Raw genomic sequence first — 17,030 nt, forward strand, 5'->3', positions numbered from 1 at the left:
CAGAAACAGAGATTTCCACAACAATAGTAGAAAGCTTCAACACACCACTGTTGGCACAGGACAGAGCATCTAGAAAGAAACTCAACAAAGATACAGAAGATCTAAAGGTCACAATCAACGAACTCGACCTCACAGACAGATATAGAACACTCCACCCAACAACAGCAAAGTATTCATTCCTTTCCAATGAACATACAATGTTCTCTAGAATAGACCACATCTTAGGTCACAAAGCAACCCTCAACAAAATCCAAAACACTGAGATAATACAAGGCATCTTCTCTGGTCACAACACCATGAAAGTAGAAATTAAACACAGGAAGAACAAGAAAAAAAAAATTAAAAACATGGAAACTAAATAGCATCTTGCTTAGAAATAACTGGGTAATAGAAGAAATCAAAGATGGAATTAAAAAATTCCTGGAATCAAATGAGAATGAAAACACATCATACCAAAACCTTTGGACACAGCAAAGGTACTGCTAAGAGGTCAATTTATAGCCCAAGATGCATACATCAAAAAAGAAGAAATGGATAAAATCAAAATGTTACCTTCGCACCTTGAACAAATAGAAAGAGAACAGGAAAAGAAGTCCACAGCCACCAATGGAAGAGAAATAATAAACATCAGAGCAGGAATAAATTAGAAATAGAGAAAGAAAAACAGTGAAAGACTCAACAAAACCAAAAGTTAGTTCTTTGAAAGGATCAACAAAATCAACAAACCACCAGCCAAGCTGACGTAAGAAAAACAGGACAGGAAACAAATAACCAAAATAAGAAATGAAATGAGGGACATTACTACAGACCCAACTAAAATAAAAAAAAGATAACAGAGTACTATGACAAACTGTACTCCAACAAATTTAAAAATGTAGAAGAAATCAACAAATTCCTAAAACATATTATCTATATAACCTAATACAAACTGAGGTAGAAAATCTGAACAGACCCATAACAAGGGAAGAGATTGAAGAGGTAATAAAAACATTCTCAACAGAAAAAAGTCCCGGCCCAGGTGGCGTCACTGGAGAATTCTACCAAACATTCAGAGAAGAGGTCACACCAGTACTGTTCAAACTATTTCAGAACATAGAAAAGGAAAGGATACTTCCTAATTCATTCTACGAAGCCAGCATAACCTTGATGTCAAAACCAAGAAAACAACCCACAAAAAAAGAAAATTATAGATCAATATCTCTCATAAATATAAAGAAAAAAATACATATAGATGCAAAAATTCTCAACAAAATTCTAGCCAATGGAATTCAGCATTGTTTCAAAAAAATAAAGCACCACAACTAAGTGGGATTCATACTAGATATGCCAGGGTGGCTCAACATTATAAAATCAATCAACGTAATCTACCACAAAAATAAAACAAAAGAACCACAGGATCTTATCAATTGAAGAAGAAAAGGCACTGGATAAAGTCCAACATCCATTCCTGATTAAAACTCTCAATAAGATCGGAATAGAAGGGAAATTTCTCAACATAATAAAGGACATCTATACAAAACCAACAGCCAACATCATTCTCAACAGAAAAAAGCTGAAAACATTCCTCCTGAGAACCGGAAAAAGTCAATGATGCCTTCTATCACTATTCCTGTTTAACATTGTGCTGGAAGTCCTAGCTAGAACAATAAGTAAAGAAAAAGAAATAAAGGGCATACAAATTAGTAAAGACGAAGTAAAATTATTTCTGTTCACAGAGGACATGCTACTATACACAGATAACCCTAAAGACTCCACAAGAAAACTAATGGAACTAATTAAAGATTCAGCAGAGCAGCAGGATACAAGACAAATATACAAAAATCAGTTGGATTTCTTTACACGAATAAAGAGAATGACAAAAAGGATATCAGGAAAGCATTACCATTTATAATAGCTCTTAAAAAAATAAAATACTTAGGAATTAATCAAACCAGGGATGTAAAAGACCTATACAAAGAAAACCACAAAACAATACTGCAAGATAAAAAAAGAGATCTACGTAAATGAAAAAACATACGATGCTCATGGATAGGTAGGCTCAACATTGTAAAAATGTCAATTCTACCCAAAAAAAAAAAAAAAAAAACCAAAGCAGTCTACAAATACAATGCATTCCTGATCCAAATACCAACAGCACTCTTTAACAAGATGTAAAAACTAATCATCAACTTTATGTGGAAAGAAAAGAGGCCTCTGAGAAGTAAAGCATTATTGAAGAAAAAGAACAAAGTAGGAGGCCTCGCACTACTTGACTCAGAACCTACTGTACAACCACAGTTGGCAAAACAGCTTGGCAGGAGCTTCCCGCCCACTGCCTGCCATCCTTTCTCTGTTCTCTCATTAGTCAGCCACCACTTCCTCAGCAACCAGCCAGCACCTCGGAGCTTGGGGCTTGTGGGGTGGCATCCTCGTCACAAAGACGCTGGACTCAGAGTCGCCGCCAAAGTGCCTTTCATCTGAGAAGTTCAAGGTTCTTCATAGAACTTCTGCCACACAGGCTGGGCATCTCGCAGCACATTTGTAAATGATGGCTGCCATCAAGAAGAAACTGGTGATTGTTGGTGATGAAGCCTATGGAAGACCTGCTTGCTCATAGTCTTCAGCAAGGATCAGTTCCCCAAGGTGTATGTACCCACAGTGTTTGAGAACTATGTGGCAGATATTGAAGTGGATGGAAACCAGGTAGAGTTGGCTTCGTGGGACACAGCCGGGCAGGAAGACTATGATCGTCTGAGGACCCTCTCCTATCCGGACACTGATGTTATGCTGATGCTTTTCTCCATCGACACCCCAATAGTTTAGAAAACATCCCAGAAAAATAGACCCCAGAAATCAAGCATTTCTATCCCAATGTGCCCATCATCTTGGTTGGGAACAAGAAGGATCTTCAGAATGATGAGCACACAGGTGGAACAAGCCAAGATGAAGCAGGAGCTGGTAAAATCTGAAGAAGGCAGAGATATGGCAAACAGGATTGGTGCTTTTGGGTACATGGAGTGTTCAGCAAAGACCAAAGATGGAGTGAGGGTGGTTTTTGAAATGGCCATGAGAACAGCTCTGCAAGCCAGACGTGGGAAGAAAAAATCTGGGTGCAACATCTTGTGAAACCTCACTGCAAGCACAGCCTTCATGCAAATAATTTTGAAGTGCTCTTTATTAATCTTAGTGTATGATTACTGGCCTTCTTCATTTATCTATAATTTACCTAAGATTATAAATCAGAAGTCATCTGGCTACCAGTATTTAGAAGCCAACCATCATTATTAATCATGTCCAGCCCCTCTGGCCCACCAGGGTCCCTCTGACACTGCTATAACAGCCCTCCTTTGCACTCCCACCTGACACACCAGGCACTAGTTCAAGGAATTTCTTAGCTTCTTGCTTCTTTCTAGAAAGAGAAAAAGTTGGTAACTTTTGTGAATTAGGCTGTAACTACTTTATAACTAACACATCCTGCCTATTATCCGTCAGCTGTAAGATACTCTGGTGAGTCTCCACTTCAGAACATTCCTCCTAAATGGGTTTCGTTGGCATAGCTCTGAAGTGGGCATCCAGTTTTTTGAAAATGTCCTCAGCCAGAAAGTCCCAAGTCCACGCAGCTGTGCCAAAGTTACAATTCTGTGGTTTCATGTTAGTTACCTTATAGTTACCATGTAATTAGTGCCACTTAATGTATGTTACCAAAAATAAATACATCTACCCCCCCCACAAAAAAAAAAAAAAAGCTTGGTACTGGTAAAACAACAGACACATTGACCAATGGAACAGAATATAAAACCCAGATGTAAATCCACACTTATAGTCACCTGATCTTTGACAAAGATCCAAAGTCCATTAAACAGGGAAAAGACAGTCTTTTAAAGAAATTGTGCTGGCAAAATTGGATGTCCATCTGTAAAAATGAAACAGGACCCATACCTCACACCATACACAAAAACTAATTTAAAATGGATCAACGACCTAAACATAAACTCCAAAATTATAAATATCATGGAAGAAAAAATAGGGTCAATGCTAGGGGCTCTAACATACAGCATAAAAAGGATACAAACCATAGCTAATAATACACAAAACCAGCGTAAGCTAGATAACTGGGATGTCCTAAAAATTAAATACTTATGATCATCAAAAGACTTAAACAAAAGAGTAAAAAGAGAATGTAAAGACTAGGAAAAAATTTCAGGCTCTGACATATCTGACAAAAGTCTAATGTCTAAAATCTACAGGAAAATCCAACAGCTCAACAACAAAAAGATGAATCCTCCAAATAAAAAATGGGCAAAGGGTATGAACAGACACTTCACCAAAGAGGATATTCAGGCAGCTAACAGGCACATGAGGAAATGCTTACAATCACCAGCTATCAGGTAAATGCAAAACAAAACTACAATAAGATAGCATCTTACCCAGCCATTACAGGTACAAAAAAAAAAAAAAGTAGTAAATGTTGGAGAAGCTGCAGAAAGTTTAGAACTCTTATGCACTGCTGATGGGAATGAAAAATGGTGCAATCATTTTGCAAAACAATATGGCACTTCCTTAAAAAGCTAGAAATAGAAATACCATATGATCCAGCAATCCCACTGCTAGGAATACATCCTAGAGAAGTAAGAGCTGTCACACAAATAGACATATGCACACCCATGTTCACTGCAGCATTATTCACAATGGCAAAAAGATGGAAACAACCTAAATGTCCATCGACAGATGAATGGATAACCAACTATGGTACATATACACAATGGAATACTATGCAATGATAAAGAACAATAATGAACCTGCAAAACATAACATGGATGAATCTGGAAGGCATTATGCTGAGTGTGAAATAAGTCAATCACCAAAGGACAAATAATGTATTAGACCACTATTACAAAAACTCATATAAAGGTTTACACACAGACAAAAACAATCTTTGGTGTTTATGAGGGATAGAAAGTGTGAGGAGGAAAATCACTAACTAGACAAGAGATAAGTGGGAAGTTTTATGAAGGATAATGCAGTACACGATACAGGGGAAGTCAGCACAACTTGACCAAGACAAATTCATAGAAGCTACACAGACACATCCAAACTCCCCGAGGGACCAAGTCACTAGGCTGAGGGCTGGGGACCATGGCCTCAGAGGACATCTAGCTCAATTAGCATAACACAGTTTATAAAGAAAATGTTCTACATCCCACTTTGGTTGAGTAGCATCTGGGGTCTTAAAAGCTTGTGAATGGCCATTTAAGATACATCTACTGGTGCCACCTGTCTGGAGCAAAGGAGAACGAAGAAAACCAAAGACACAGGGAAAGATTAGTCCAAAGGACTAATGGGTCAAAAATACCACAGCCTCCACCAGAATGAGTCCAAAACAACTAGATGGTGCCCGGCTACCACCATTGACTGCTCTGACAGGTATCACAATAGAGGGTTCCAAACGGAGTGGGAGAAAAATGTAGGAAAGTCAAACTCACAAAAAAAGATCAGACTTACTATTCTGACAGGCTGGAGAAACCCCAAGAGTATGGCCCCAGGACACCCTTTTAACTTAGTACTGAAGTCACTCCTTAGGCTCACCCTTCAGTCAAAGATGAGACAGGCCTACAAAACAAACAATAACACAAGTACATCAACCACATATGCGAGACTAAATGAGGACACCAGCACAAAAGCAAAGACCAGAAAACAGGAAGGGACAGAACAACTGGACAAATGGAAATGGGAAACCTGAGGTCGAGAAGGGGAGAATGTTGACACATCATGGGGTTGGCAACCAATACCACAAAACAATATGGGTATTAATTGTTTAATGAGAAACTAATTTGCTTGGAAAACTTTCACGGAAGCACAATTAAAAAAAAGAAGTCAAAATAGGTAAAACAAAAAAACAAGCAGGCTCTTTAATGTCAAGAAAGGAAGACTACTTTGAATACATATTTTTGCTTCAGGACACGGAGTACAGATGAATGCTATGCTATGACACATTTGATGGCAAATGTCCATTCAAAAGGATATAAAAAACCATCTCTTCTGAACATTAAAAGACATCTGAATTACTGAAATTCAAGATCATATTGGGAATAATTCTTCACTGACCTTTTACTTAGAACCTTTTCAATATTCTATTAATAGGCTGAATTATAGCTTTGTGTTTGTTTCTTCTTAAAAAGATAAAAAAGGAAATATTTCCAAAATTGACATCTCTATACTGAAAAATCTGTAAGTTAAAATTTTTTATTTAAAGTATATGTAGCCTAGAAGAATAAACTGGGAGGCCTCAACACTACCTGATTTTAGAACCTATTATACCGCCACAGTAGTCAAAACAGCCTAGTACTGGTACAACAACAGATACATAGACCAATGGAACAGAATTGAGAATCTACACATAAATCCATCCACATATGAGCAGCTGATATTTGACAAAGGCCCAAAGCCAGTTAAATGGGGAAAAGACACATTAACAAGTGGTACTGGCATAACTGGATATCCATCTGCGAAAAAATGAAGCAACACCCATACCTCACTCCATGCACAAAAACTAAATCAAAATGGACCAAAGACCTAAATCTAAAATGATAAAGATCATGGAAGAAAAAATAGGGACAACGTTAGGAGCCCTAATACATGGCATAAACAGTATACAAAACATTACTAACAATGCACAAACACCAGAAGAGAAACTAGGTAACTGGGAGCTCCTAAAAATCAAACAACTAGGCTCATCAAAAGACTTCACCAAAAGAGTAAAAACATTACCTACAGACTGGGAAAAAGTTATTAGCTATGACATTTCCGATCAGCATCTGATCTCTAAAATCTAAATGATACTACAAAAACTCAACTACAAAAAGATAAATAACCCAATTTAAAAATGGGCAAAGGATATGAACAGGGACTTCACTAAAGAAGACGTTCAGGTAGCTAACAGATGCATGAGGAAATGCTCACGATCATTAGCCATTAAAGAAATGCAAATCAAAACTAAATTGGGATTTCATCTCACTCCAACAAGGCTGGCATTAATTCAAAAAACACAAAATAATAAACATTGGAGAGGCTGTGGAGAGATTAGAACACTTCTACACTGCTGGTGGGAATGTAAAATGGTACAATCACTTTGGAAATCGATTTGGCACTTCCTTAAAAAGCTGGAAATAGAATTACCATACAATCCTGCAATCCCACTCCTTGGAATATACCCTAGAGAAATAAGAGCCTTCACATGAACAAATATATGCATACCCATGTTCACTGCAGCACTGTTTACAATAGTAAAAAAATGGAACCAACCAAGCTGCCCATCAACAGACGAATGGATAAATTATGGTATATTCACACAATGGAATACTATGCATCAATAAAGAACAATAATGAATCCGTGAAACATTTCATAACATGGAGGAATCTGGAAGGCATTATGTTGAGTGAAATCAGTCAGTTTCAAAAGGGCAAATATTTTATTAGACCATGATTATAAGAACTCGAGAAGTAATTAAAACAGAGAAGAAAATATTCTTTTACAGTTATGAGAGCAGGGACGGAAGGAGAGAGTAGGGTATTTACTAATTAGATAGTAAAAAAAAAAAGGAGGCAAGATCTATTTTAGGTGGAGGGAAAGACAACACACAATACAGGAGAGGTCAGCACAACCGGACTAAACCAAAAGCAAAGAAGTTTCCTGAACAAACCAAATGCTTTGAAGGCCAGCATAGCAGGGGCAGGGGGGTTTGGGGACCATGGTTTCAGGGAACATCTAGGTCAATTTGCATAACAAAATCTATTAAGAAAACATTCTGCAACCCACTTTGGTAAATGGCGTCTGGGATCTTAAACGCTGGTGAGTGACCTTCTAAGATGCATCAATTGGTCTCAACCCATCTGGAGTAAAGGAGAATGAAGAACACCAAAGACACAAGGTAATTATGAGCCTAAGACACAGGGCCACATAAATCAGAGACTACATCAGCCTGAGACCATAAGAACTAGATGGTGCCCAGCTACAACGGATGACTGCCCTGACAGGGAACACACTAAATAACCCCTATAGGAGGAGGAGAGCAGTGGGATGCAGAACTCAAATTCTCGTAAAAAGACCAGACTTAATGGTCTGAATGAGACTGGAAAGACCCCGGAGGTCATGGTCCCCAGACCTTCTGTTTGCCCAGAATGGGAACCATTCCCAAGGCCAACTCTTCAGACAGAGTTTGGACTGGACTATAAGACAGAAAATGATAACTAGCGAGGAGTGAGCTTCTTGGATCAAGCAGACCTATGATACTATGTGGGCAGCTCCTGTCTGGAGGGGAGACGGGAAGGTGGTCGGGGGAGGTAGAAAGGGAAGGACAAAGGGTGGCTGAATGGACACAGAAATAGAGGATGGAGAGATGGAGTGTGCTATTTCATTAGGGCAAGAGCAACTAGGAGTATACATCAAGGTGTATATAAATTTTCGTATGAGAGACTGACTTGATTTGTAGACTTTCAGTTAAAGCACAATGAAATTTTTTTTTAAAGTATATGTAGCCTGGTACTGGCACAACAACAAGCACACAGACCAATGGAACAGAATTGAGAACCCAGATATAAATCCATCCACATATGAGGAGCTGATATTTGACAAAGGCCCAGTGTCAGTTAATTGGAGAAAAGATAGTCTTTTTAACAAATGATGCTGGCATAATTGGATATCCATTTGTAAAAAAATGAAACAGGACCCATACCTCACACCATGCACAAAAACTAACTCCAAGTGGATCAAAGACCTAAACATAAAGACTAAAACGATAAAGATCATGGAAGAAAGAATAGGGACAACGTTAGGAGCCCTAATACAAGGCATAAACAGTATACAAAACATTACCAAAGATGATGAAGAGAAACCAGATAACTGGGAGCTCCTAAAAATCAAACACCTATGCTCATCTAAAGACTTCACCAAAAGAGTAAAAAGACCACCTACAGATTGGGAAAGAATTTTCAGCTATGACATCTCCGACCAGCGCCTGATCTCTAAAATGTATATGATTCTGTCAAAACTCAACCACAAAAAGACAAACAACCCAATCAAGAAGTGGGCAAAGGAGATGAACACGCACTTCACTAAAGAAGATATTCTGGAAGCTAACAGATACATGAGAAAATGCTCTCGATCATTAGCCATTAGGGAAATGCAAATTAAAACTACAATGAGATTCCATCTCACTCCAACAAGGCTAGCATTAATCCAAAAAACACAAAACAATAAATGTTGGAGAGACTGGAACTCTTATACACTGCTGGTGGGAATGTAAAATGGTACAAGCACTTTGGAAATCTATCTGGCGTTTTCTTAAAAAGTTAGAAATAGAACTACCATACAACCCAGAAATCCCACTCCTTGGAATATAACCTAGAGAAATAAGAGCCTTCACACGAACAGATGTATGCACACCCGTGTTTATTGCAGCTCTGTTTACAATAGCAAAAAGCTGGAAGCAACCAAGGTGTCCGTCTACGGATGAATGGTTAAATAAATTATGGTATATTCACACAATGGAACACTACGCATCGATAAAGAACAGTGACGAATCTGTGAAATATTTCATAACATGGAGGAACCTGGAAGGCATTATGCTGAGCGAAATTAGTCAGAGGCAAAAGGACAAATATTGTATAAGACCACTATTATAAGATCTTGAGAAACAGTATAAACTGAGAAGAACACATACTTTTGTGGTTATGAGGGGGGATGGGAGGCAGGGTGGGAGAGGGTCATTTACTGATTAGTTAGTAGATAAGAACTACTTTAAGTGAAGGGAAGGACAATACTCAATACATGGAAGGTAAGCTCAACTGGACTGGACCAAAAACAAAGAAGTTTCCGGGATAAACTGAATGCTTCGAAGGTCAGCAGAGCAAGGGCGGGGTTTTGGGGACTATGGCTTAAGGGGACTTCTAAGTCAATTGGCAAAATAATTCTATTATGAAAACATTCTGCATTCCACTTTGAAATGTGGCGTCTGGGATCTTAAATGCTAACAAGCGGTCATCTAAGATGCACCAATTGGTCTCAACCCACCTGGATCAAAGGAGAATGAAGAACACCAAGGTCATACGATAACTATGAGCCCAAGAGACAGAAAGGGCCACATGAACCAGAGACCTACATCATCCTGAGACCAGAAGAACTAGATGGTGCCCGGCCACAATCGATGACTGCCCTGACAGGGAGCAGAACAGAGAACCCCTGAGGGAGCAGGAGATCAGTGGGATGCAGACCCCAAATTCTCATAAAAAGACCAGACTTAATGGTCTGACTGAGACTAGAAGAACCCCAGCAGTCATGATCCCCAAACCTTCTGTTGGCCCAGGACAGGAACCATTCCCAAAGACAACTCATCAGACATGGAAGGGACTGGACAATGGGTTGGAGAGAGATGCTGATGAAGAGTGAGCTACTTGTATCAGGTGGATACTTGAGACTGTGTTGGCATCTCCTGTCTGGAGGGGAGATGGGAGGGTAGAGAGGGTTAGAAACTAGCAAAATCATCATGAAAGGAGAGACTGGAAGGAGGGAGCGGGCTGACTCATTAGGGGGAGAGTAAGTGGGAGTATGGAGTAAGGTGTATATAAGCTTTATATGTGACAGATTGACTTGACTTGTAAACTTTCACTTAAAGCACAATAAAAATTATTAAAAAAAAAAAGTATATGTAGCCTAAAAACCACCGAGAATCAAGTAACTATTGATTAATATAGAGTGTTTAAAGAGTCAAAATGAAGTACAGTACTATATCATTTCTTCCTACATATAATTCCCATCCTAGATTGCCCTAAATCAGCAAAGTAGAAGATACAGCTACAAAAACTCTGTTTGGAATTTAAATAGCTACTTCTTTCATTATTTTCCTGAAGTGGAAGGTAAACTAAAATGATTGCTAAGAATTTAATGTTATATGGGAACTAAGGAAAGGACATGAGCTTAGTTCTCACATGTAGTAAACATGTGGACAGAGAAGTCTAGTTAGAACCAAAAAACCAAATCCACAGCCGTCGAGTGGATTCTGACTCATAGTTGCCCTGCAGGACAGAATAGAAATGCCCCATAGGTTTTCCACAGCTATAAATCTGTATGAAAAAAAAAGGTCATATCTTTCTCCCCCCAGAACAGGTGGTGGGTTCAAATTGCCAATCTTTGGGTTAGCAGCCCAACACTTAACCACTGCACCTCCAGTGGCTCCTTTCTTGTTAGACATGGGTATTCAAATTAGAAGAAAAAACCATCACAGTGAGCAATTGAAGAAGAAAAAGAAAGATCCTGAAGGAAGGATGATTTTGTCCTTTTTAAAAAGAAATTATCTAGCCAATTGCCAAGGAAGTAACGTGAGAGACTGAGTATCTATCCAGTGAGTATCTATAGCACCAGAAATACGGTTTCTGGAAGTTGAGACATCCCTCTCTATAGATTTATTAGGGATTACTTTCTAACAACCCAAATTTCTCTGAAAAGCACTAATCTCCCTCAGGGCACTCTCTTATAGCAATACCTCCTCTTTCATTCAACTTTGACTACGATTTCATTTTAAATATTAATTTTACAGGAGGTTTTATTTACAATTAACTGTGCGACTACATTATAATCATATTGAATTCTGTTCTATGAAATGTATTTAGCATAATCTGGGCCTAAAAAGGCAATAAAGTTAATGCCCACTGAGTTTACTAGGAGGTCAGACTTCTAGTACCCTCACTAATTTGGGACAAAGAAATAGAAAGTTTTCTGAAACAGTCAAGTCCAAGGCTATAGGCATAAAAACATGCAACATTATCTGTCTTATAAACCACCAGGTTACGTATTAAATGAAATTGAAAACCAATTTAATTCTTCCTAGAAATAGTGATTAGAATGGAAATGAAGATTGTGTGAACTTGCCCTGGTGCTGCAGTGGTTAAAGAAATTGCTAACCAAAAGGTCAGCGGTTCAAGAAATCCTGTGGCTCCATGGGAGAAAGACACAGCAGTCTGCTTCAGTAGAGATTTACAGTCTTGGAAACCCTGTGGGGTGGCTATGAGTTAGAATCAACTCAATGGCAGTGGTTTGGGTTTGCCCAATGAAAAAGTGGGCTGCCCATGAGGAAGCAGAGCTGGGAGCATTGTTCCTTAACCTTGTCTCAAACGGCAATAACCTAAAAAACCTGTTGCTGTTGAATCAATTCTGACTCATAGCGACCCTACAGGACAGAGCAGAACCGCCCAACAGGGTTTCCAGGGAGCACCTGGTGGATTCCAACTGCCAACCTTTATGGTTAGTAGCTGTAGCTCTTAACTATTATGCCACCAGAGTTTCCCAAGGGGCAACAAAACAAAACCAAAACCAAACCCAGTGCCGTCAAGTCGATTCCGACTCAAAGCGACCCTATAGGACAGAGTAGAACTGCCCCATAGAGTTTCCAAGGAGCGCCTAGTGGCCTAGTGGATTTGAACTGCCAACGCTTTGGTTAGCAGCTGTAGCACTTAACCACTACGCCACCAGGGTTTCCAAGGGGCAACAGCACATATCAAAACCAGTTGGCACTGAGTAGATTTTACCTCCTGGTGACCCCATGTGTGTCAGACTAGAACTATGCTTCACAGGGTTTTCTATGGCTGAGTTTTCAGAAGTAGATTGTCAGGCCTTTCTTCTGAGGTGCTTCTGGGTACACTCGAACCCCCACACTTTTGGTTGGCAGTTGAGTGTACCACTCAAGCACTCCAGCACACTTCAATAAGGTGCTCAATAATCAAAAACATTTGCACTGTGAATCATTAGATACCAGTGACATTTGAAGTCATTTGCAGCTTTGCAGAGTCCAAACCTCAATCCCTCAATTTCATAGCTGAAAAACGGAGACTCTAATGTGTTTATTTAGACAGAAAACTTACAAATTTACTTCCTTGTTAATATATTCCTTGTATATACACACATGTACACAAACACACATAAACAAACACATAAATATACATTAAAATTCCACAAAACAGCACCTCTAAAATCACAGTTTCGTAAGATAAACTTTTGGATTGAAATTCTGAGTAGTCTAAATACCATTTGTAGTCAAGTACCTGCTGAACAAGGTGGCCAACTTCAAGGCAATGTTTCATTTAATCGACACATGAAAATTATGATGTAGTAACATCTCCCTTTTAGAGATGAAGAAACTGAAATTCAAGTAAAATTTTAGTAACTTGCACAAAATCAGAAAACTATTAAGTGAGGGAAACCCTGGTAGCATAGTGGTTAAGAGCTACAGCTGCTGACCAAAAGGTCGGCAGTTTGAATCCATCTAGGCACTCCTTGGAAACTCTATGGGACAGTTCTACTCTGTCCTATACAGTCTCCATGAGTAGGAATTGACTCGACGGCAGCGAGTTTTTTTAAGTGACAGAACCAAAACTGAACCCAAGTCTAACTTGTTGTCTTTCCAATACTGAAAAGAAATCCATGAGTTTTACGTTTATTGAAAAAGCAATACATGCTTAATATACATAAAAAAAAAAAAAATTTTTTTATATTGTCTATTAAATACATGGAAACCCTGGTGGCATAGTGGTTAAGTGCTACGGCTGCTAACCAAGAGGTCAGCAGTTCGAATCTGCCTCTGTCCTATAGGGTCACTGAGTCGGAATCGACTCGACAGCAGTGGGTTTATTAAATACATACAAATATAACAGAAATTAAAGCCACTTGTTATCCCAACCTTTAGCAAAAAAAAAAGCTGTTATTGCTATTTTGGCATATTTTCTTTCAGTACTATTTCTTGGATGCTCTATAATTATATCTATTTAAAGTTATACTAAATAAAATAGATTAGTTTTGTGTTTATTTAATGTTATATTTTCATAAGTCAATAAATGTGGTTTTGATTGTTATATTCTTCCTAAACTTGGTCTAGATTGTTATAAGGTATAACTTCAAGCATTAATTTAGTGATGTATGTCTATTCATATCATACGAATATGAACATTAACTTATCATGCTCACATACATGAGCCACATTTTTTTATTTCCTACTTTGGGACAGACTCTTGACTTTGAAATTACTGCATCAAAACACAGAGATACTTAAATGTCTTCGGATACATATTGTCAAATTCTTTCTGTAACATACCTACTCACAACACTGGTGCTAGTGCTAAGTATTATAAGTATTGTTATCTTCCATTTAATTTATAGCCTAAAAAAACTTATTTCATTGACAGTTTACATTCTGTTGACTATTAGGAAAACCGAGTATTTTCCTGTTTACCTTCCAACTAGTACTCTTGTGGAATTGGAACTGTAAGATTTCTTATCTAATTATGCTGATATAATTATTATTGATTTTCAAGTACTTTCTCTATTTAAGGTACTGTACATGTATTTTTTTGTTGGAAATGCTTTACTCAACTTGTAATTTCTATTGTATAATCTTATGTGGATTCATTTTAATAGGATCCAATCTAGAAATCCTTTTTACTGTCATTCATTTTTCTTCAGAAAGATCACTTCTCCAGATATTTATTAAATAACCATCTATATTTTCTTGTATATTTTATTTTGATATAACATAAACACAGGATATAACTAGATCTTGTGATTTAGTTAATACACTAGTTTTCCAACAAGCCAATTTCATCATTAGTTGAAAATCCTTTTCCTTGACCTGTAATTATTACATATATTTTAACTGAAAAACAAAAGTATGTCCATTGTCAGAAACTTGAAATACAAAGAAAAATCATAAAACATATTTTTATGTTTCCTAATCTCCCACACCAGAACATGTATATTCTCCTTAAATAAATGTTTCATATCAAAAGTAGTTTACATGTAAATATGACCATCACGTAAAAATACCTTTAAGAATGGTTTTGAGCTTTTGCACTCAAATTTATGACGATTATAACTATTGTTTATACTTCATTTAGTTAATTGGTTTCAGTATTCCCGTCATACATTTAACACTATGAATTTACAATTTTTAAATATTTGCCTAAATTTAATAGTGAACTAAGAGGTGTACCTTAGTGTATATTCTTTCAGTGCTATTTCTTGGGTGCTCTTATAATTACATAGAGCTGAACTTTTTTTTGCTAAAGGATGGGATAACCAGTGGCTTTGGTTTCTGTTATATTTTTATGTATTTAATAGACAATATGTATATTAAGCATGTATTGCTTTTTCAATAAACAAAAAATAAAATAAAATCCATTAGGCAACTATTTTATCTGGAAAGAATACTTAAATAATATTCTTGGGAAAGTAAAGGATCTGTATATTTTCTAATTCTTATATAATTAAAAAAGACCAACTTATAAAGATTTTATGAGTTGCACTATTCTAAAATGAGATTAATTTTTATTCAAAATACTACTGGCTTCTGTGGTTTTTATTTGTGGGGAAGGAACATCATACTGGCCTGATATTCATTACTTTTATGTAAACTGATTTCTCTGATTTTTACCATTACCAGGTTTTCTTCTTTAGTATTTTTTTCACCTAAGAAATGCTATCTTTTTGATATATTAGATTATTTCCTCTATACACAATGAAAATATGTTCTTTTTTAGTCCTTGAGCTATAAACTACAAATTGAATATTGGATCTGTAGACTGCAGAAAATATTTATTCTTAATTTTCATCCTTGAAAAGTTTTTCAAACTTGTCTTCCACAACATTGAGTAAATTTTCTCCTATACAAGAGGCAGGGCCAAAGAGGCAGAATAATCAGATGCTTCGTGTCATCCTTACAACAAAGACCCAAAAAAATAAATGAATTGGATATATATGACAATCTAGGAGCCCTAACCATCTAAGACAAAGCTGAAGAATCAGACTGAAGAACAGGTAGAAGAAAGACAATTCAAAAATAGCAGAAATGGGGAATTACAGATCATGGAATTGCTGGTGTCTTGTTAGCTGAATCTGCACAGCCCACACAGGTTGAGGTAAGCAGCAATATCCCAAGCTGAAACCCACCCCATTTGGTGCAGTCAAGCAGCATCAAATCTGCACATACCCCTAAAGTCAAACAGGAGCAACATTATACAAGCAAAAATTAAATGCAAGCTCTCAAACCACTGCACACATACCATAGCCTTTCCCCCTACCAGAGCTCCAAAGCTGAGGAGCATTCCCTTCTCCTCATCCATCCTCCTCCCCACTCTAACACCAGTCCTTGTGGCATTCAACAGCACCTCACTCCCTAAGCCAGGAATTCAGGACCCTGTCTGCAGGTAAATGCTCCTTTACCCAGCCACTGGCAAAGTGGGTCCACAGACTTATGGTGTCCTCCACCCCTGCTAATTATGTGCCCCTGTGCCTTGCAGGCCAACCCAATACCGCACACTCTCATTAGGAAAAAATGGGCAGGGCATCTACCTGAAGCCCATTTTCACCTGCAGGAGTCAAGTGGGAGCTGCAGATCTGTGACATTCCACACCATCCTAACCTCTAAGAAGGGGCCTCACCCACCCATACCAGGGCCTGAGGGGTGGTGGTACCACCTACTCCATCTAGTCACCCACAACAGGGGCCTGAGACTTAGTGGTTTCTCCAAACTCCTCTACCCAACAGCACCAGGCACCCAAGGACTAGCTGCACATCCCCCCTTCTGTGCACTCTAGTGACAGGAGCATGACCTTCAACTGTGCACCCAGGGGCAGCCGAAAGCCCTCTGACCTGCCCCACACAATGCCCCCCCCCCGACTACAAGCAGAGACCTGTGCCTGCTCTGAACATCCCCATGCAGCCCTACCTGCCAAGGACTGTAGGTTAGTCTTTGTACCACACACTTGGTGACCAACAATCCAGACACCTGAGACCTGACCAACCAGTAAGTGGCAGAGCACACATACAATACCCAACCAAATGACCAGGGAGGACATCTCCTGCACCCATGGCCAGGTGACCAGCAAGACAAATTCATCACTGCACCAAAAACTTCACCAAATCAACACCCCCATAAGAACAGAGACTATACTCCTGGACTCACACACCTAGTAGCTGCTCTGACAACCTGGAGACAGGAGGTGAGAGCTTC

General features: G+C 38.4%; 1 pseudogene; it reads left to right on the top strand.

Annotated features, from left to right (window-relative positions):
- Positions 1-2,527: 2,527 nt before the first annotated feature.
- LOC100657314 (transforming protein RhoA-like) lies at positions 2,528-3,695 on the top strand (annotated as a pseudogene).
- The last annotated feature ends 13,335 nt before the right edge of the window (positions 3,696-17,030 follow it).

Source organism: Loxodonta africana, chromosome 2 (assembly GCF_030014295.1).
Source record: "Loxodonta africana isolate mLoxAfr1 chromosome 2, mLoxAfr1.hap2, whole genome shotgun sequence".
NCBI classification, from domain to species: Eukaryota; Metazoa; Chordata; class Mammalia; order Proboscidea; family Elephantidae; genus Loxodonta; species Loxodonta africana.